This window comes from Rhinolophus sinicus, chromosome 17, assembly GCF_057876585.1.
Source record: "Rhinolophus sinicus isolate RSI-liver-muscle chromosome 17, RSI-T2T, whole genome shotgun sequence".
Classification (NCBI taxonomy): domain Eukaryota; kingdom Metazoa; phylum Chordata; class Mammalia; order Chiroptera; family Rhinolophidae; genus Rhinolophus; species Rhinolophus sinicus.
Window position 1 is genome coordinate 128,858,808 of NC_142517.1, and position 23,997 is coordinate 128,882,804.

Below are 23,997 nucleotides of genomic sequence, written 5' to 3' on the forward strand. Positions count from 1 at the left end.
TAAGTTGAAGGGAGGGCTTTTCCTCCAATCTACCCCGTGATGTCAGCCCTCCAAGTGGGCCATGATAGGCTGAGGGACCCTGAGGGTTGGAGCAGGTGGCAGTGGGACTTGCTAATAACAGATTGTCATGAGGCCCAGGTGTGGGAAATGCCTCTTCAGTCCACTGCAGGCCTTTGTCTTCTCTAACACCATCCATCTCCTCTGGCCAGGATTTGAAGACACAAGTTGCAGAATCTGGCAGACTGAATGTGATGTGGGCAAAACAAGAAGCATCTTCATTCAAGTCCCCCCCTGCTCTGGTTGTCATGGGATGGAGGAGGCTGGAGACAATCTACATTGTCCTCCTCCCATTCAACACCTGGAGCCATGCTGCATTTAAGCGCCAACCCCACTTCCTCTGAGGTGGCACTGCTCCCACTCTTTCTACTCTCTCTTCGCTATTTAATGGCAAACTCACTTTGAGGCTTTATTTTCACTTCCTGAGCACTTGCTGGCCCATTCAGATTCCCTGTGACTCTAAACATTCATGATATCCACTGAGAATCTCCACCAATCTTCCACAAGAAGCCCAACAATACTCAGAGAGAAAAGCACATGGACTACAAATGGCCAGAAGCAATCTGCTATTGAAACCACTCGAGGATTGCCAAGGTAAACTGTGTCCTCAATAAGAGTTCTGCTGCAAAGCAAGTTTGTGTTGCTGCAGACTCAGCAAAGACAAGAAAATACTGAAATCAGGGGAACTCCCCACAATTGTATCTTGTTGCCGAACACTTCCATTAGCACCCTTTCCTATAGTACATTATCTGGCATATGCAGAGTGTTCCTGGTTTTTCCTTTGCCTGTGACCCCCCCAAAAAAAAAATTTAAGAAAAAAAAATTGGGAGGCTGGTTCAGCTGATAGTTTTTCCCCCAAACCATGAATAGACACAAAATCACTGGGAATGCACACCTGATTACCATAGGTTCATTCTCCCATACCACAAGGCTCAAAGTTACAAGGAGGAATAGATTGTACTTGCTGGGTTAGTGTTCCATTAATTTTTTTTAAAGTTAAATTTAAGTATTACTTTTCTGAGATAGTAGCCAGAATAATCCTCTCAAATTCAAAAAGCTACTGGCACAATCTAAAGTCAGATTTTATTTCTAACCAAATAATATTCTTTTGTCTGCCAAGCTATCTTGACAGTCTTAATACCTGAAGGCAGGCCTACATGATAATCCCAGCAATACTCTGGGGATAAGATTTTAGTGGGTTTGTTGAGAAGGACATACTTGTTTAGGTGGCTTTCATCATGCCACCTGGTTTCTCTGTCATTTTTCTTGTCCTGGAGGAGTCCCTTGAAGCATTCCTGGTGATGTTTAGGACCTGAATGGGGGTTCCTCCAAAAACGGCCCCATGGTAATAAAAATCCTCCTGGCCCAACGGAATGTATGCTGTGGATGCCTTCCGCCTCTCATGCTGTGGATGCCTTCTGCCTCTGATAGCTTGTTAGGATGTACCTTGTACCACCAGGCCTGAAGCTGAGCCACGACTGGCCCAACGTCTCTACCCCAAAGGTGTCCTGGAAGAGCTGGCCCACATCCATGAAGAAGAGGAAGTTGACCTCGTGCTGGATGTCAGTCAGAATGTGCTCCCCAAAGGTCTTCATGTCATGCTGATGTCCTGCCCCCTCTTCTGAGGCTGGATCTCAAACACTCTGAAGGAACCCAGAGGACCGAACTCTATCAAAGGCAACCTGGACACGTCGTTCCACTGTGATGTAAAACAGGACTTTGTGGCCAGCCATGAAGTGCCTGTTCGCAGATATTAAGAGCTCCTCCAAGTAATGCGCAATGTACCTTCCGGTAGCAAAACCCGCCTAACCCATGGTAATTTCCTGTTTGTCACAGTAATTTTCTAAGATGGCTCTGTTGTCAGTGCCTTCCCACACAACTGGCGCCTTCCATCCGGTCACTGTCACAACCCCTGGGCATTTCTGTGGATGAAACCAGTCTGACAGCTGAAGCTCCTGTTCATTGTCTTCCTTCTGTTGTCCCTTGTCTTTGTCTGTATCTTCTTCCCCTTGGTGATTGTGGGTTCCATTCTTAAACCACCTCAGAAACCACCAGCCTTTCTGACTGCCGTTGACATCAAGTTCTAAGTTTTTTGAGTGATACATCCACAGGAAAGAGCCTTCTGGGCTGTCGATATATTCCCGAAATACAATTACAGTTGAGACAACCAGCATTGACAGAATCACTTTTCTTTCGACATTATGTTCTCCTCATCATCTGCTTCTTTCCCCTCAGTAAAAGGCAAAACCACAAAGTTCTATTGAGCTTCGTTCTGCAGAAGGAGGAAGGGCTGGGAGGAAGGGAAGGTTCTGTGGTCCAACTCCTGATCTGCAGAAGCTGGGCTCACTCGGGGCTGGACGTCCCCTCTACTCCCGGCCTCAGCAGCGCCCTTGGCTGTCAGTACAGTAATCGCGCAGCCTCCACCTGAGCCGGGTGGGGTGTACCGCCTGCGCTCCGGAGGGCTGCCCAGCACTCCACCCTGTTTCGTTGTTGTTGTTGTTTGTTTGTTTGTTTGTTTTTTAATTAAGCATGTAACTCAATCCAAATTCTTTTTCCAATTTTTTCCATGCTCTACGAAATCATTGGTTGTAGGAAGAAAATGATATCCTTGAAACTTCTGACAATTGTGCTAGGACAAAAACTAAACAGGATTGTGTCCCTTTTCCTTTTCTTAAATTAGTGTGTGAGCATGTATGTTCTTTCCTCATCATTCCCTCTTGTCAGTCTTGATGTCAGGCCTCTGTTTCCTCACACTGCAGCCAATAAATCTGTTATGAGCTCTACTGATATACGCAGCCATGCTGGGTAGCTACCTTAAAAATTCTGAGCTCCATGAGCATCAGCAAAGATTTGCTCAGTTTAAGCTAAACAAACAGAGTTAAAGAGAACTTTTTGAGGTTGGAATGGGCCCATCCATTGCCACTGGACTAGGTACAGACAGGTACTAGCTAGAGTCACATTTATTGGATTAGTGAAAACTACTAGTTGCCAGGGCAGAGGAGAGGGAGCTAGTGTTAACCATGGAGTTCAACAGTAAGAGCAAAGCTCCTTGCTCCCATGAAAGTTCCCATCTCGCCCTCCCCACAATTTTAGAAGGCCATATCCTAAGCATCAAGGTCAATTTTAAAATGTGAGTAACATTATGAACTAGGCATCTAGACATTTCAGACGTGCAGAGCCAGTGAGAAGCAGAAGGGCCACTGCAACTTTGGCTGTCGTCAGATCAAAACAGATGGAATATGGAATGGGACGTGGCCCAGTCTCTATCCACACACCATGCATACCTTCTAAATCCACAATGGCACACCGAGTCCTTTAGCTTCTCAGTGTCACCTCTGATAAACCTACCGCAGGGGAAAATAAGCCCACCTCAGGGAAATACAATCTTTTGGTTATTGTTATTTGTTCTCCTTCAGAAAATTTATGAAAAAAAATCATTCCTGGATACAACAAGCATTGCAAGGGAAGGGACTGATGGGCCAAAGAGGAGGCTGGTTTGAGGGGAAAAAAACACAACTCAGGATCTGAGAACACAGGCACAACCTATTTAAATGGCCAGTTCATCAATGTTGTTAAATTGAGATGGGGAAATTATCGGCTGGCCTACAGAGAATTTCATCTGCAACATAGATGTCAAATTGGAAAATAATTAAAATGGCTTCCTATGACTACCATAAACTTCACCTAAGGAAAACTGGAGTCATTTCCTGCCTTATGAAATCTAAATATACATGTATTTCATCTTTGGCTTGTTATGGACTGTGCCAGCTTTGCTGGAACTTTCTGTAGATCTGCGTTTTTTCCTCTCGAGTGCTAAGCACATGAGAAGAAGAATAACACAAAGGCCTGGTCAACAGCCACTGCAGCACTTGGCATCTGACTAAGGGAGAATTCTCTTAGAGTTTTTCCTCACAAGGCCAGATTCCATGTACATTTGCACATTTCTGTCATATTGAGATGTGAGTCTAAGCAAAGCCCAAGGCTTCATGGACTGACAATTTGTCTCCCTAGCTTATGTAAGGACATTTTTATAGGGGTCCTCTAGGGCCTTATCACAGAGGAGCTGGGGGTCATTTAATCTAGTTCCCCTCTCCATCAATAGCTTCACATTTAGAGTTCTTGTGTTATCTCCAAGTGAAACTATACTTATGGATGGTGAGAGACACTGTAAATATTGAAAAAATACTACATGAATGATTTAACATTAGTTGTTCAATGGAAAATTTTTAAATGCAGCACAGTTTTCCTGTTTGGCATCTGTACATTCTTTAATGCACTGGAATCCTCCAAAAGTGGAATGGCCCAGTTGGCCTCTGTTATTGACTTTCTAAAGGCACACAGAGCTACAAATATGTAATAATGAGTATCTAACATATATCGTCAGGAATGTGAACCTTACATTTTCATTAGGAATCACTTTTATACGAAATATTATTCAAATGTGCATAGGTCTATATAGAATAAACTTTTTTTTGCTTCAAATATTGAGTGCAGAATTATGTCTGTTTCATCATTTAAAACACTAGAAAGTACATGAAAGAATAAGACTTACACAGAAAAGGAGAAAACATGAAACTCACATCAGTTCATTTTTCCTTTACTAGTCAATCAGCAGATAGGATAAAGTGCCACTTGTCTAATGTTTAGTTTTATGATTTTAGATTGTATGTACTCTGTCCCCATTGGATGGATAAATAAGAGCCCACTAACTACATTTTGCTCTTTTTACCCTTCAAACTTAACAGGGAAATTAGCTCATACATATTTACCACCCAATATGGTTCCATTCCTAGTTATCTGCTTTGATATTCAGCAGAAGTTCTAAATTGCTCACTTACCAAGCTGAATGACACGTAGAGCTGAAATAGATCCATTAATGAATTATTGTATTGCTGAGGTCTACTGAGAGCTACCTGATTTTAGGATTAATGGCAGAATAAATCTTAAGAGGAAGGCCACTATATTTTAATTTTATGTATATTACCTAGTTCAGCAATATATTCTAACACTGGTTTTGCTGTAAATATCCCATTAGTACTAAGTATCAAAGGGAGTTCAGAAATATCCACCAATATACATCATGTTGCAGCTTTAAATAAATTTAAAATTTAATTTACACTTTTTAGAATGGAATAATTGAGCTCATTTACTAGAATAACACTTAACATGAGCAGATGCATATTATGATTATAAAAGCATGAAAGAAAAGTCCCTTCACTTTAACTAGAATTGTCATGTATAAACTTTATAGTTTATATTTTCCTTTGGAGCAGAAATAGCTCCAAAATGTATTAATAATTGCTAAAATGTTTAATTTTGAAAAAATAAAACAACAAAAAAACAAGATTTTCATTAAGGAAAAACATCCGTATCTTGTAGACATTTTTCTACTTAAAATATCTTCTTTATAAAGTACCTAATATTTAGTCTCAATAACATTTCAAAATTAAGCCAAAATATATAATTCACAATATTTAAGCTAAATCATCAATATATTATTTATAATGTTAGAGAAAAACAAAGCTATCTCTTTAGAAATACTAAAAAAAAAAAAAAAAAAAGAAAAGAAAAGAAAACTTATTAACTGTTTTCCCACATTGAGTTTTAAAAAGAGGAGGCATAAATGACTCTTCTGATTGTCCAGAGAAAATGTAAGTGATGTTCTCTATGCACAACAACACAAAGCACTAAATTTCACTGCAGCTAAATGAAGATGGGATGGGGGCCAGTGAATGCAGAGAGGACTAGGAGTCCTGGTCTTCAGCAATCTTCGCGCTGTGTGCTTTGAAGGAAAAAGCTCCAAATGTAAACATGATGTATCTTTGGAAGGTAGAAATATGGGTAACTTTTTCCATTTACCTGCATTATCTTGTATTTTATGAGTTGACTAAATTGAATGGAAATCAGCCTTTTTTCCTAGAACTTCTATTTTGTTCTTTTTCAAATCTCCTTGGTTTTTAAATAATATCTTTGGGGGGTTGATTATATTTTCAAGCCTTTTTTATTTTTTAACTGATATGTATCGATGGGTAAAGCTAGAGCTTCAACAATACAATACAATACAATACAATACAATACAATACAATACAATACAATACAATACAATACAATACAGAGACCTCAAGAACCAGGAGGTGTGTATCTTTCACCAGGTCTCAAAGTGAATGGTTCAGGTCTTGATGTGCCCATTCAGACACCCAGATCCCATTTAAGACATTGCTTCTCCACCCTGTAGGACACTGTCAGCATGTACATGGTTAAAGCTGGGTTGTCGCCCATCTGGGCTCCTGCCAAGTGAGAAGTGGCAAGAGGGGGCATCAATACACATCACTTCTGTTCATACTCCATGTGTGAGAACTTGACTACATGGCCACACATGACTGCAAAAGTAGCTGGGAAACAGAGCCAAGCTAGGTAGTCATGTACCCTATACTTCTATTACCCTGGATTGGATGAAAATTAATTTTATGACTAGCTAGCCATCTCAAACACAACAGGAAACAAAGATTTTATATTATGTGCCCAATGTAGCCAACACAAAGTCTCTACAAGTCTGATTCGGCTCTCTACTATTTATCCTGTTTTTCACTTATTATGCCACGTTTCCTTTTGTATTTTGTAATTTGAACTCTAAGTTCTATGTTCTATGGGATATTACTTGTAGGAAGCATTGAAGCCCAGGTTGAAGTTGCATTTTTCTAGGGAAGGGATGTATTTGCTTTTGCCCACCAATCCTAAATAATTTTTAACTGAATTATCTGTTTAAGTTCCAGTTAGCCGTCATTGGTAAGTTTCCTTGTTGATCTCTTCTGGGCAGTGAACTTATGTCCAGCTCTCACCACTCTGAGATTGCAGCCCTTTTTGGTTTCACCTTCCTGGTTCCTGGGCTTTCTCTGCAGGTTACATCACACCATGAAGCCATCAGAGTGGAAGCTAATGGATTGGTAGGTACCCTCAAAGTGTTTTGGTGCCCACTTTCCTCCGATTTCTTGTTGTTACTTAATTTTTTACTTCTACAGACTCCTTGCTCTTGTACCAGCTTTGAAATCATTTAAAATTATGGGAGTTTGCGTGCTTGTTTGTTTTAACCAGCATTTTAACTTTACTATTGGGAAGATTGTTTGGGGTTTCTGGTCTTAGATAGCATCAGAAATGGAAGTCCCAAATATCATTTTACATGACAGACAGACAGACAGATAGACAGATAGACATATATTATATACATATATATGTATTATATATATATATATATATACACACACATATACATATGTATGTATATGTATATATACATATGTATATATACATATATATATATATATATATATATATAGAGAGAGAGAGAGAGAGAGAGAGATAATGTACATATATATATATATATATGATTTAAGGAAAATCATCAAAAGAATATGAGAGCTGAAATTACAAGCCTAGAGTTTCACTATTAAGTCTTACCTGTTGTGTGACCATACTCAGAACTCTGATTTCTTCATCTGTAAAATGTGAAGAACAACAGCCATCTTATCCCTCTCAGTGAGTTATGATAATGATCAAATAATAAAGAGCTTTGCGAATTCTCAAACAATATTGCCAGTTGAATTAAGACCGAAAACCTTACAAGCTTAAGAACATCCATATGTCAATAGGTACAGACACGCTAGAAAGCCATGATTTACAAAGCCCTTTTCTTGCTATCTTCCCCAGGCTCTGCCCCTGCTGAGCTGGCCCTTGAGTTATTGGTTTCACCTGTGAACAGCTCGCAGCCACTGCTGACTTCATCGAATATCTTCTTTGTACTTCCATCTGCATTTTATGTGAACTCTGGAGCGATTAGTTGCTAATATCAACAGTGGTGCACGGTCTAGGAACATTTATTGCTCCCCTGCTTGGCTTAATGTTTCTGACTTGGTACCATAATATTATTAATAGTCACAGTGTACAATAAAAGAAAATTAAGTGTTTATTTTGTTTAGGCTTTAGCCACTTTACCTACAGCCTTTTTCCATTACATTTGCACATAAATGCGCACACACTACATTTTTTAGATGCAAATCAGGTTTTAACTTTGCTAATCATATAGTTTCCTTTCTGGTAGTCTTCCAGGCTGGCTTCAGTCTTACTCCTAACGCATGAACATTGTAGCAAATGAAGAAATGGCCATGGGGTAGATGTTTGCCCTTTTGTGATTCATTAAAATCCAATATCACTCCAAACATTCCTTTGCAATTCCAGGAACATATCTATTAAATTCCAGGCTGAAGTCAATTGTTCAATTGTAGATCATTTTCCAATAAATAGTTGGGAACAATTGCCGTGGAATATGGAATATGGAATCAAAGACATGAAAATGACTTCAAGGGACCCCACTTCTCAGCAGGGGAAAAAACCCAAAGACCTGAGACATTTAAATGGGCATTCACTATCAATGCTAGGAATTTATTCCACATTTTCTGCTCTCTTCACCACCTCCTGCCCATGTCCTTCTAAATAAAGTGTTTGTTCTGCCTTGAAAAGATAAATTAATATTTTACATGGCAAGAACTCCTTTATTCCTTGGTGGGGTATTTCTAACTTGATTTATATGATGGTATTTAAATGTTTAAAAGCTTTTGTGAGGCAGGTTTTCAATCGATTAAAGAATTTAGTTTCCCTTGAGGTTCCTGCATCAGATATTACCTCAGAAGGCTTACTTGCAGAGATTTATGATCCAATCTCTTCCTCCTGTTAACCATATATTTCAGTGAGCATCCCAATGGACCAATCTTGGGGATTTCAGCCCAGCATCGTCATGTGGAGTGACTACACAGTGTTGAGCCCACATTTCCCAATGCCCCATCAGTGGGTTCTGGGTCAAACCATGCTTTGGTCTGCTCACCTGGCAGTTTACCTGAGACCTTGGGGGCTTCTGGGAATAGCTCACAAGCTCAACAAACAAGTTATTCTGAGCAGGAATATAGAAATACAATATTCTGAAAGAATCTGTATAAAATGCACTAATGTAAAATCCAAGGTAGATAACTCAAAAAAAAAAATGTAGATAAACTTTTGTACAACACTTTGTAGTGTGGAAGGCATTTTTCCTTAATATTCCCTTTCATCTTTACTACCAAGGCAGGCATTATGATGATGAAGATTTTATTGGTGAAGAAACAGAATCAGAGATGTAGGGGACTGATCCAGAATGTAGACTCGGGTCTATTGGCTCCAAGCCCAGGCTCTTCCTTCCTTAGCAGGTTGCTTGGACAGCCAGCAACACTTGGCAGCTTGGCCCCCAACAGGACTGTCTTCCTATAGACTTCAATAACCTTCCATACCTCCCTTCATGGCATCTTCCCAGTAATATTTCAGTGTATCAAGACTCACCCTTGTATCATCTCCTTGGTTTTGGAATTTTATCAATAACAGCCATATACACCACTACCTCTGCCATCTCCTTTTCCAAAAGTTACAAAGATGGACATAACGTGGTGTTTTGGAGGATTCTCTTTGGGAGAATTTTCAATTTTACCATAGGTTTACCTAAGATCCAATTATAAAATCATTTAATTTCCTGTGACCAATAAAACGTATTTGTGTTTTTGATTTTATGCCTTGTTTTCAATAAAAGTATTTTCACTGCAGTGACATTCTCTCAGCATTTCAGTGCATTTTTCCTTTGTTGTCAAACAAAGGACTCTAAGTACTATTAGGATAGTCATAGTTATTGAAGTTCGCCAAAGCTTTGCATTCTCCTTAACCCATGGGACTCATCCTGAAAAGAACAAGACAGCAAAAAGCCCTTCATGAAACACCTGGTCTACGTGACCAGCCTTCAATCTTGCCAATCCTCTTCCTTAGAAGAAATGGCGTTTCTTTCTAGTTATTCAGTTGTTTCAAATTCAGTCTGCCTTTGAAAGGAGGCTAGTGCTAGTGCCATTACCTGGTTCTAAAATCAGGGGAAGTAAAAACCTGGGCTGGAAGGGAAAAGCTTCCAGGCAGGGGGAGACTCAAGCTGTGCTTGTTAAGGTATAAACGTTCAGAAAATTCCACCTTTGATGACCTGAAAGAGTTTTATCAGGACCACTGATGTATCAGTTATACAGATGGCGTGGGTTCCTCTAATGTTTTTTCATCATAGGTTAAACTCCTCATTTGTCAACCTTTCCCTAAAGTACCACTTATAAGATACTACTCCTCTTCCCTTACGGCTAGCCATCTGCCGTCCTGCTATCCCTTACGTAATCAGGCTGCCACTACGACACCCAGGACATGATGTAAGCCTTGCCTGCATCCCCTTCAAAGTTATCTTTCTTAAGTCTCAGACTTTAAGACCATAAGTTATGCTTTAGTTTGGAATGTAGCTGGTGATAAAATTTTATTGTTTCCTCCTTACTTCAACTTACTGTTCACGATAAAGAAATTGAATAAACTTCTAGAAATAACTGTAATATAGCAACATAAAAAAATTCTGAGAGCAAAGATAAAGTCAACCACAATTTCACCATCTAAACGGTCTTACTTCTACCATTTTAATGCACCAAACTACCCTTTTTATGTGTAATTTTACATAGCTGTGATCACCTTCTATACAAATAATGCATACTTTTAAATTTTACTTCTTTTCATGATGTCATAAATATTATGGGATTTATAACTATCATTTCTAATGCCTGTATAATTTTCCTTTAGATTTCTTATCAATTATCTTGCTATCAAACATTAGTGTGGCTTTTTGTTTTTCTCATTTGAAAAATCCTGTGAGGGACATCTTTGTGCACATGGATTTTCAGTCCTTTGGTTATTTTGTAAGGATTGATTATTGTTCCTTCTCCCTTTTATAAGTTCCTCTTCCACCAACTATCCTTTAACAATTGGGATTCTCTTTGGTTTCATGAATTATCCTCTTTTCACATTTCTCTTCTCCCCTAGATGAGCTCATCTATAATCAAGGTCTCACTTCCCAAATTATTCTCCAGAACCCCAGACATATGTCTATTAACCCAGCAAAAATATACCAAGTAATCCCCACTGTATCCTCAATGATTTTCCCAGATACTAGACACTAACTTCTCCTAGAAACTGTTGTACCCTCTGGGTGGACATTCTCAGGTAATGGCACCCCCATCCATCCAATGTCTTAGGTTAGCAACTACACTTGGAATCTCCTCTCTCTTTCCTCCACATCCAATAGATCTCAAGTCTTCCTCAGTGCTGCCCTAGAAATCTCTTTCACACCTTGGGTTGCTTCTCTCACTGGCTCCCACATGGCCACTGGCTTAATCCAGGTCTTTATCATCTTTTGCTTAGATGATCATTGTCTGCTAATTGGTTTCCATACTAACAATTTCTCACCACTGCAACCAGTCTAATCTTAAACAAAGCTCCCCCAATTAAAACTTTACTAGATTTTTTAATATATATATGTATGTATATGTATATATGTGTATATATGTATATATGTGTGTGTATGTATATATATGCATATATATACATATATATGTATATATGTATATGTGTATATACATATACATATACATATACATATACATATACATATACATATAACTTATAGCATTGTCAAACTTTAGCATGCTTCAAAATCACCTGGTGAGCTTGTTAAACCAGAGATTTCTGGGTCCACCCTCCAGAGTCTCTCATTCACTAGGTCTGGGGTAGGACCAGAGAACTGGCCTTTCTAACAAGTTCCCAGGTGATGCTGATGCTAAGAGTCTGGGGAAACCACACTTTGAAAACCATTAGTGTATAAGATCATATTTAAGTTTCTAACTATGCACATTTTAAAATCTGGACTCAGCTTACTCTTCCACCTTTACTTTGTAGAATTGGTCCAGTGAAAATTACTTTCCTGCTATACTAAAATTGCCAACTGTGCTCAGTTCCCATCTGCTTTCAGCTTTGCCCCTCATTGTATATGGCTGCCTGAAAAGCCTCACTCATACCCAAGTTTGCTCTTCCTACTGGCAAACAACTACTGCAAAGTTACAACTCAAATATGTATCTACACCAAGTAGGTAGGAAAAATTCATAAAGCGAGAAAATGGCAACGGAAAAGAGCTCTGTATAAGGAAGCAGCCTCTAGCGACTTCCTATCTATTATCCTCCTGAGGCTATTGCCAAGGGAGGTTAGATTTTTTTCAAAAAAAGCCAGAATTCCAGATTTCTAAGCAAAATCTCCAGATTCTTAGATATTGGCAATGGATTTGAAACCATGAAACCATATGCTGGCTGAATTTAGCCCATGGCCCATAAATTTGCAAGTTGGTCTTCTCATAACTGAGCCCAATATCTGTTCCTCAATGCACACATTCATGTGTACACACACATACAGGGTGAGTAGCACTGTCCTTTCTGTTCCTATGGCACTTTGTTAACATTTATATGAAAGCATTCCTTTCAATTAAGCTATTTACATAAGTGTTACTCCCACCACAAAGTAAGAAGCTCAAGAGGAAAACCTAGGTCTTATGATTCTTTTATTTCCAAATGTAGTGTGTCCAACAAATATTTGAAGGGCCAAAAGAAGAAAGATTAACTGAATGAATAAATGAAGGCAAACTCTCCTTTTTATGACAGGGCATATAGTATTTTGTCACACATGTCATGAGTCCCTTTGTTTGTACTTCCTCAGTGACATGCTAGATTTCCCACAATGAAACATCCAGATTTCAGCCATGCTTTCAACAGATGTCCAAAAAAAATGTTGGTCCACGTAATCTAACATAAACGCTGGGATATTTGGATCAAGCAGCATTATCTTGGCCTGTCTTTCAGGAGGGATATGATGGGTGTGATGGATGACAATGACTAAAAGCCTCAGCATTCCCTTGTCATAACTCCAGGTAATCTGTCACATGCGTGCAATTAATCACAGCATTTAGAAATGGGAACATGTATACATCAACCCAAGAGCCAGCTGTCTCCCACCTATTTCATCCGAAACAAAACAAAACAAAACAAAAAGAAACAAAAAAATTCTCTACTGTGCCTGACAGCGAGGAAGTCAAACCCAAAAATTCTTTATCTTCCATCCATGACTTTCTTTTTACTCCTGGAGTTGTCCAGTCTCCTTAGCCCACGTGTGATTTGAGAGCCATCAAATATAAAACTAAGATTGAATTTAACCAGAGAGTTTCTGGAGCCCTGAAGGTCTTTTCCCAGTAAGAAAAAGGTATCGTCAACAGTGCCCTTTGATTCATTCTTTCAGCAAAAATAACACTCATTGCCTAGTGGAATGCAAAGTCAGGTTTCCCTTTCATCTTTTACTAAGCATTAAAGCATGAAGGAAAAACACTTTACGATAACTGTGGTTTTCTTCAGTTATAAAATATAACTTCATATAACCTGTAAGGCTTTTTATTAACCAAGGTTCATCAATTCTAATTGGGGTGCCCTTGCATTGGAGAGGCTCATGCTGATTCAATTCTGCTGACAAGATTCTTCAGCTTTCAGAGCCCTTGTCAGTGGTGGATGGGTCACCAGGCAGCAGGGGGCAACCCCATACAATGCCCTCTGTGCCTTCACATTTTAGTAGAGGAGCTAATCTCCACACTTTTAATTTACTCTTCATTCTTTCTTCCCCTAGAGCCAATGATATTAATCAGTATAAAAGGGGAAAAAATGAAATTAACAGGTAAAATTATATTTTAAAATGTTTAAATAGAGCCATCCATCTTGAGTTTGCCTTCCCCCATTCACACTGAACAGCCTTCATGCTCTTATAGAGCACATTGATTTTTATATTACGAATTAATATTTTCTTTATGAAAATACATCTGATTTCCCGGATCCTCCCATATATAGTACCTAAATCAATAAGGTGGTGCTGATGATGCTGTTATAATTACCTCTTTCTGAACACTTTCCCATCATGAGCTAGATGTCAGGCTAGAATTCATGCCACGGTCCCCCATTTGAAATTTCCAGGCTACCACAATAGAATCTGCCCTGTCTTGCTCCGGGCAACCTTTCCTTCCTTCCTCTTTCATTGCATAGCTTCAAGACTCTTCCACAAAGCACAGTTTTAATTATATATCTCCCTTATGGAGAAAACATAAGGTTGATCTGAACTATCCTGGGCAGCAATTAAACACTTTTTCCAAAGCTATTGAGCAATATGACCCTAATTTTACTTTCTCAGAAGAGCGGAATGGAGAAGGGAGCTTTGACCTTGAGTCCAGGTGTCCGAGCCTAGTGACCTGACTAGTTGGCTACTCCTACTACAGGTTCAAGGTCAATGGACTCTGACCATTGCCCTTAGCATGCAATTGGAGAGCTGTACCTTCTCCTTTTTATAACACCTTCTTGGCTTATTTATTTCAGCTTGGACATTCTGCTCTTTCTCTTCCAGGAAAACCAAGTGACTACTGATGCCCTGCGTGTGACTTTTACATATCTTCCACTTAAGTACTGAGTTGTACAGGACATTTACATGGCAGTGTGTTCCATAAACATTCTCCTGTTATTCAGTTTCTCATGGGGTCTACATTGTACCTTTAAAAATAAAGGGAAAATATGGGCCCCTGCAAAAAGAATCACAAGTTCAGTATCTGGCTTCCAACTCCCTTTCTCTCTCATATCCATCACTATGAATGTCACCTGGCTGCAATCATGCCAGCAAGGCCCCGGCACTTTATCCCTACTTTTGCACTATTACATACACAGGTATTCCCAACACCTCTCCTTGACATGGTTCCTTACAGTTTTCTAAGAAACCTCTCTTAATAATGAACTCCTCAAGGGCAATGACCTTTGCTTTCTTTAAAATGTTCTTCAAAAGAAACAAACCTGGATTTGGAGTCAGTAACTCAACCATTTCCTGGCACTGGGCACTTGAGCCTTTCTATTCATTTCTCTGAGGCTTGGTTTCTTATCATTAAATGCGGATAATCATGCCACCTGCCCTGCAATCTCAATAGGCAAAACTGTGGGTGAAGTTCATAAAAATTATTGTCTGCCAGAGCACTACGTAAACTGCCATGGCTCATGCAGTTGCTCTAATAATTATGCTCAATAAATACTGCTGACACATACACCAGCAAATATTTAAGGTAAGACAGTGGTTTCACGGCTCTCACTGTAGTCAACTAAAATGCATTGCAAATTTCCATCTCTTTTCTACCCTCATGAAGAAGACGAAGTCTTAAACACAAATGCATAAGGTTCAGGTTTTACACTAGAAATGTTTAAAGAACTCCTGGCCTAAGATTTTGTGAAGGTGTGCTGAGGGCGGCAAACTGGAGAATCCATGCCTTGTCTAAAGCGGGGAGCTGGTACTAGGTCCAATGAATTGTACCATGCAGAAGTGTGAGCCAAATATTTCAAGAGAAGCAGCAATTTACATTTTTAAATGAAATATCTAGTTTGTTAAATTGCTGGCCTTTAAAATTCAGTTCTTAAATGTGTAACGGTCAAACACATCATTAAGGGACATGCCCCATGGATCACAAGAGTTTGCAACCTCTGGCTCAAAGTTGTCAACAGTTGAGTTTGTGTGAATAATCAACAAGTATTCCTGAGCCCTAGTGAGAACGAATTCTGAACCAACTTTTTAGGGGAATATTCAAAAGAAGTATAAGGCATGGTCTTTGTTATCAAAGCAGAGGAGCAACTAATTATTCAATGTCTAACATTTATTCAGTTACTTCACAGTTCACTTTGATGTACTCCTTACGAACTTATAAGGTGATTACTACTATACTCATCATACTGATGAAGTAACCAAGGTATAAGGAGTGATTATCCAAGGGAACATAGCATAACCAATACATTGTAGAATAATAATTTTAACTGTTCTGGCTACTGTTACATCTCATGTTTTTCTACCATGGAAAAGAACTGGATTAAACATTAAAGACCTAGAGGACAATTGAAGTTTAAGCTGGGTGGTAGTGACACTGTGATAAAACTTTAGAGAAAGGAACACACTGGTAAGGAATAAATTACTCTGAAAGACTTAGTGGAAGATGTGGGTCTTGGGGTAGGTAAGATTTGGACAAATGGAGAAGGAACAGCATTGATGAAAGCCTCAGTGAATATGAGTAACTTACCAGGTTGTAATAAAGTTCTCTCTCGCTCTCTCTCTCTCTCTCTCTGTCTCTCTGTCTCTCTGTCTCTCTGTCTCTGTCTCTCTGTCTCTCTCTCTCTGTCTCTCTCTCTGTCTCTCTCTGTCTCTCTCTCTGTCTGTCTCTCTCTCTCTCTGTCTGTCTCTCTCTCTCTCTCTCTCTCTCTCACACACACACACACACACACACACACACACACACACACACACACCACCCTCCAGCATCACCGAAAGAATATCTATTGGTTTGCTTGACTCAGTCAGTGTTCCTCCATCTTTTGGTAATAGCACTCTATTTTTGTTTTTCCTTGGCTGTTTGTCCTACCGTCATTCTGTTCTGGAGTTTCACTAATGCTGTAGCTACAGCCACTGGCACAAGGGCACACTCAGACATGCAGAACACTGAAAGTAAAAGGGAGTTAACCCCACAGAGGTTACACGACTAGTGACGTCCCTTCAATCTCTTGAGTAGGTGATACTGCTCTTCAGAAGGTGCCAGACAGACTGACCACCAGCTACCCACAGTGGTGGCCATTTCAATAATGCACCTTTAAATGGTTTTCCCCTTCTTCTCTGATTCATTCTTGCTTTTCCCTTACTCTTAGCCCCTGGATTCAGTTCCCAAATGAACTGCCTGTTCCAAGCCCTTGGCTTATGCTCTGCCTTGGGGAAAACCCAAGTTAAGACAGCTCTTCACGTTGAGTTTCCCAGTCTGCCCTCTTACCTTTCCAGGGTAAATTATTCAGCTTTTACTCTGATGCTGACCTATCCTCCACTCTTGTAATAACTCCCTTGCTTCACTTGTACCAGCTGGAATCCATTTATGTTCCTTACCACCCTAACTGATTTTAAGAGGACCCATATTATATTATTATATAATAGAAGGGAATTTCTGCACATATGAAAGTATAGAAAGCTTGCTGACGATCAGTGTGGTTATTGCTCTAGATGGCAAGACATTTTGAAACATTAATAGTATTATCAAATGGCTCTTGGAAAACTAACATTATGGATGGGCTGTACAGTCATCCGGCAAGTGACCCATGGTGTTTCTGCCAATGCCCACACCTGGCATGATGAAGTGCTAAAATCCAGAGTTTCCTTGATAACCGCCTGGGCATCTAAGACTAAGACTCCAGGGGATTTTATACCTTCTCTATTAGCTCATCTACCACCTCTCCGAAATCATCACCTGTTGTTATTTCTCACTTAAGGACCACTCATGTGATTAAGTAATCCTTGGAGGAAAACACAAATTATTTTCTACTTCTCCAGGTGAGGAATTTGTAAACAGATGCAAGTGGTTTCCCAAGACACTATCTATACACTAAATACCACTTTCCATTTTCATGTCAAATAAATGGGTTAGATTCCTATTAAGTACAAGTCAATCTATCTATCTATCTATCTATCTATCTATCTATCTATCTATCTATCTATCATCTTTCTTTGCCCCTATCTCTAATCTATCATTATAATTGCTGAGTGGCTCCAAAGGCATAAGCGTATCCTTAAAAAGTGTCCATGTTTCTAAAACCAGCATCTGAAATTGCAAATCAAAAATCTACATTATTATAGGGCATCTGGTGCTTGTTAATTCTTAATCTGTTATCTTTTACTGTCATGATTTCTCCAGATGTCTAAGTCTACCTCATAAGTTAATGTTTTACATAAACGCCACTAAAGAATTGTTGAGACAAAGTTGAAACTCCTTGGCTCTCAGCATTCTCTCCACACAGGAGCAGTCTAAGTCTAGCTGACCAAATGCCAAGATCATAAAAACCCACTCACTGAGAAACTTGCAAATGAGGCCAAGATTCTCCCAGCCCTAAATGGGTGTGTGTATTTCACACTCTGCTAGGTTTATAAAATAAATAATGCTAAGAAAAATCCAGCATTTTACTAGACATTAGTAACTTTTTGGGAACTTTGGAGATATATATATATTTTAAATGTGAGCCTTTTATCCCCTAAAATAGAATCCAGAACAACAGGCTTGTTTTTGAACAATGAGCTTAGTTTTGAACAATGGGTTCAAAAATAGAACTTGCCATTTGGAAATTTTCTAGAATGGTGGCTTCCAAATGTAGTCCATCACTAGAATCACCACAGTGCTATTAATAACAAAGAAGATTCCTGGGTCCCATCCTAAAACTACTGAAGCAGAATCTTTGGCAGGTAGACTGAGTTTCCCTGGCGATTCTGATATTTGGCCAAGTTTGAAAGCCATGGCTAGAGTCTCGAGTCTGAACATTAAATGTCACTCTAGCAGTTAAAATTTTAGGGCCTGCGATTATAATTTTATTATATTAATTTCCTTTGGATTTATGTTTTGGAAGAAAAGCCTGGATGGAGAATCATTTGGCTTTAATTTTGTCCAAATCCTCCGTTTTGGAAGAGTCCTTCAAAAAAGTTTAGAGAGACCTTCAAATGACCAATTTGCCCACCAGTCAGTCTCCTGACCCTTTTTTGCTATATTTCTGATTGCTGTTCTGTCAGAACTGCACCTCTAAAAGGACAGGCCTCAGGGGGAGATGGGGAGTTATGTCTACCCTGGCTGAATCCTCAGGATTGAGTCAGAAGGCTGAAAAGGACCAGGAGACCACCTGGCTTCTTTCCTGTCTTCATGTGGTTGTGCTTTGCTTCTAGGAATTTCGTGGCAGGAAGAGTTCACTGCTGGCGTTCCAACATCCTGATAGTGAGTAAATCCTTCCACTGGACCACCTGGTGCTGCCGCCGAGTTGACAAGTCCGAATCCCTAATGCAGGGAAAAGACGCCTTTGTCCATACCTCCCTAATGTATGCCCTAGAACCAAGAAGCTACACTTAAAATGATATGAAAGGGTAGATTATAATCCTAATAGGAGTATAATACCATAAAAGGAACTGTAGACTGAGTTAAGAAATCTAGATAGTAGTTTCAACACTGCCACCAACACAATGTACAAAATCATTACATTCTGTGGTTTTGTTTCTTCATCTGCTAATTGAAGAAATGAAACCCTTTCTGGCTTGATGTTGTATACGTCTATCATTCCATCATCCATTTACTCCCTCATGGAGGCCTTCAATGAGCCACTTAATGAGCTTCATGCTGAGTGAAAATAAGGAATGAGACAAACAGGCTCCCTGACCACAAACAATATACTCATAAGAAAAAAAGACAAATATTGAACAAACAATAAATAAGTATGTAATAACATTGCTATTATTTCCATGGAGGAAAAAATGATAGGTCATTTTGTTTGCTGTGATTCCTGTACTCTAAAGGAACCATTTAGCCTGGAATCGTTCCTCCCCTAGACAGCACAACTGGCCCTCTAACTCACTGAAGTGTTGAACGGCATATGGCTGGTGTATCCCAAGAATTCTCCAAATGGACTGATCTACCCATTACCATGGAACTTTTGGCAGCTTATAGATGACCATATTTTTGAGGAAGTACAAGATGTGATCAAACAATACAGTGAATGTTTAAATAATAATAAAAAATTACAGTAAAAGATACATTGCCATTAATACCCTTTAAAATACTCTCCCTCGCTTTAAATATTCATCCCATTGTTCTTGCCACTTTCTGAAGCAGTTCTGGAAGTCCTCTTTCGTGAGTGTCTTTAGTTGTGCTGTAATGGCTGCCTTGAAGTCCTGAATTATTTTGACTTTGGGGAAGAGCCAGAAGTTGCACGGTGCCGGATCTGGTGAATAAGGTAGATGAGGACACACTGTGATGTGTTTATTTGACAGAAATTGTTGTACCAGAAGCGATGTGTGACATGGAGCATTGTCATGATGGAGGATGATTTATGGCATCCTTCAAAACACACCTTCTCTCTACCATAACTCATACCCGACTGACTTCACCGAACAAGTTGAAACCTATCACACATTGTTACTAAGGTTTGACACGCTGCTTCCTGTACTGAAGATCCCTGCCTTTCCATTGTGGCACTCGGCAGTAGCATTCACCATATTTTGTGATCACAATGGAAAGGCTCTGTGTCACACACGGCTTCTGGTACAGCAATTTATGTCGAATAAAAACATTATGGGGCAGCCAGTTAGCTCAACTGGTTAGAGTGCGTGCTCTTAACAACAAGGTTGCTGGTTCGATTCCCACATGGTCCACTGAACTGCGCCCTCCACAACTAGATTGAAGACAATGACTTGAGCTGAGCTGCCATTGAGCTGCTGGTGGGCGGCCGGACGGCTCAGCTGGTCAGAGTGCGCGCTGTTGCTGTTAACAACAAGGTTGCTGGTTCAATTCCTGCATGGGATGGTGTGCTGCACCCCCTGCAAATAGACTGAAAACAGCTACTGGACTTGGAGCTGATGAAAAAACACACTTACCCAATAAAATTAAGAAAAAAATGTATGGTATGTTCTCATCCACCTCATTCACTAGATCTGGCATCATGTGACTTCTGCTTCTTCCCCAAAGTCAAAATAACCATGAAAGGAAAATGTTTTGAATCGATTCAGGACATCAAGGCAGCCATGAAAACGCAACTAAAGACACTCATAAAAGAGGACTTCCAGAATTACTTCAGAAGGTGGCTAGGATGATGAGATAAGTGTGTTTGAAGCAAGGGGAAGTGTTGTTTTATTTTTTTGGGGGGAGGGGGATTAATGGCACTGTGTCTTTTACCGTAATAATTTTTTAAAATTTACCCATTCACCATAATTTGTGATCACACCTCATATCCACATTTGCTTGCAGAATTATATAAACATCTTCCAAGAAAATCAATAAGGTCTCCAAACTTTAGAGACTAAAGAGACGTGGCCCCAGTGTCAGTGTTATCACTTGGATAGGAACTATTACAAAGGTCAAAGTCATAAATTTAGGCCCATTAGCTTCACTTAGGAAAAGTATATCATGACCACAGAATAAACTATTAACACTGGCTCTTCTCTCAAGCATGGGTAGATTGTAAAGGAACCCAAACCCAAAGGTATGTGGACAGCTTGGTCAAATTTTTTCAGCAGTGATAGGAAATATCTTCTGTGGTACCCTATTTGCTGAATACTAGGGTAGGGGGATTAGCCTCAAATTAACAAATTCCATTAATGAACTATTACTTTATACTGGAGTAGCCCTTGTAGCTTTCAAAGGTGTCTTCATGTCAGTTGCCACATATGATGTACCCAACAACTCTGTGAAGCAAAAGAGATGATGTATGATGTCAACTGCCCATATGAGAGAAGAAAACTATGGATTGATGGTGTTGAGAGAATCACTTCCAAATCATGTAGCTAACCGGCAAAGACGCATAAGTGTCTGTGCATATACATGAATATACACATGTGTGCACACACACAGACCACAAGTCTGTGTCTATACCAAAGGGCTATGTAAACACTGGTAGTGACAAAGTCCAAAAAGAATAGATGGCATGACAGAGAATACATAGACTAGATTACATAGACGAGAATAGACGACAGTTAGTCTCTGATCATCCTATAAAAGTCCATTGCATTCTTTCTCAGAAAGCTGAGTTGCCAGTGACTATACTAGATGGCAAAGTAGGTAGATGCCATGTCTTCTTTACTTGTTTGTTTTTAAAGAAAAAAGATCTTAGGCAAGACCCCTCAGTTCTCAGTTTAATTGCATTTGAAATTTTTCATTATAATGATGAAGACGATGATGATGATGATGATGATGACAATGATTGTTTTCAACAGGAGCATCACCATCATCATCATTTTTATTATTTTGAGGGGGATGGAAACTCCAACTCCAACAATATGAAGGTAGCCACATAACAATGATGACAAGCATTTGTTTCGTCATCTGAGGTACATTATTGGCAATCCCTCGTGTTTATCTGAAATTTTAAATATAAAACTTTCTGAACATACAGTCTCAAACCAAATCAGAGCCTACAGATGGGTTAACATTCAACACAGGTGAATAACAGAACTTGGGTTCAACCAGTTGAATTGACCTCATTTTGTATCAGAAATTTAGATTCTATAACTGGTTGAGTAGTGGATTCTTAAAAATATCATTTCCTCTCAGCAAGCATTTTGATCCAGCTAAATAGGGTCCAGCATGATGAAGAGCCCCTTATTGTTTTTGTTCTCAATAAAAACAATTAGTAATCTATTCATTAGAATCATTGATGGACACCACTTCATTCAATAAGTCATTATGTTTCCTGTAACTCAGTCTTCCCACACTTTTTCACAAGGGCAGTCATTGGCTGGAACTCTCTTTGGTGGAGACAAACTCTTGAAGAAACAATCACCACAGCTTTTCTGAACTGCACCTTGGAAAACACAGCCCATCGTGCTGCAGGGGTGAGAGGCAGTACCCAGTCGTGCATCTTTGAAAGCACGGCTTAAAAATAGCCCAGGGTACTTTCCTGTTTGGAGAACTCAGTAACAGCTGTTCATAGCCCACATTTCTTTCATACTTCCCTCCCCACCACAAAGAAAATATTAACTAGCACTGGATATAGGAATGGATATTATTCAACATCAATGTACCTTCAAAAATAGCACAGGAAGAGTCATAGACACAATGAAGGGAAAAATGAGAACACTAAAGAGGAGTAGAAAGAGCAGGGAGGAGATACTTTTAAACAATGAGAAATTTAAAATAAGCAGGAAGGAAAGAAAGAAAGGACAGGATTTGAAAAGGCTGCCTCTAAGAAGGGATATGGTGGTGTGAAAAGGGCACTGTAGTGGGAATTATAAAAATTAAGGTTTTTGTTAACTCTGATGCTAATTAGCCATGCTTTCTTGGGTATGCCCCTGAACATCTCCACGTTTATTTTATAAAATGGGAAGAGGGTAGAGAAAAATAGGCTAGTCAGTCTCTAAAAATACCCTCTAGTTCTGAAAATGTTATAGTATATGAAAGTACAGAGAGTGCAGGCTATTGGACAGTAGAGGAGTTGAGAGGAACACTGGATTTACCCTCCAAATATTTAAGTTCCAGTTCCCTACAGAAGGGCATTGGAGATGAGGCAAAGGGATTGGAAGATGAGGCAAACTGAAGCATATTCAGCTTCATGGGCACCTCTCTCCCTCAACCTAGGAGGGCTTTTCAAGTGGATGGTGAGAAAGATGTCCTCAGCACCCACGCTATAGCAGTAGCACCCAGAAAACCACATGATCCAATTATCAGAGATCCACTACTACAAAATGCCCTCCCATCTTCTATGGTGCCCACCTAAAGTTTCCTTCCCAGAGCTCACCAAGTCAAGATGGCAGAATGTTTGGTCACTACAGGCCATATAGCATGTGGCTAAAGAGAGAGGGTACCGGAGTCAGACAGACCTGCGTTCTCAGCTCCGCTGAGTACCAGATTCATTACCTTTGGAAATGTCTTAATATTTCTCTGAACTTCAGTTGTTGCTTTTTCCTTAGTTTCCCAAAATGGAGACAGAAATGAAGTTAAGAGTTTTAAATGTAGTTATCAAAGTGCATGACACAGAAGAAACACGCAATATGCATTATCTACTATCATTTGTTAAAATTATTTTTATGGAGTGTTTTATTTGATGAGCTTGGAAAAATGTTTTGTTTTGTTTTTGTTTCTTTATCCTCCAGGCCCTTCAACTGTCTGCATCACCCTATCATCTTTGATAAAAAAAAAAACAACCCAAAAACAAAAAACAAAAAAACCTAGCCTGAGATTGTCAAGTACCAGTTGATCACACACTGAGCAAAGCTCTCTCAAGCAGGCAAAAGTCAGGCTTTAAAAGTCAGTCTTTAAGCCCCTGATGTGCACCACCTCGTGAGTGAACCTAAACATTTAAAAATTGGACTCCAGTTTTTAGTTAGTTCCCTAGGGCAACAAACAAAAATGTCTACATCCAGCCTAAACAGGCAGAGTGATCCCCTTACACCTCACCCCTGCCATCAAGGAAAGG

The 23,997-nt window shown here is 39.5% G+C and overlaps 1 protein-coding gene and 1 pseudogene across 6 annotated transcripts in view; both read right to left on the reverse strand.

The window, feature by feature from the left end:
- NCKAP5 (NCK associated protein 5) overlaps window positions 1-23,997 on the reverse strand; it is a 967,526-nt gene that overhangs the window by 732,120 nt on the left and 211,409 nt on the right. The window lies entirely within an intron of this gene.
- LOC141567897 (N-acetyllactosaminide alpha-1,3-galactosyltransferase pseudogene) lies at window positions 1,134-3,128 on the reverse strand (annotated as a pseudogene).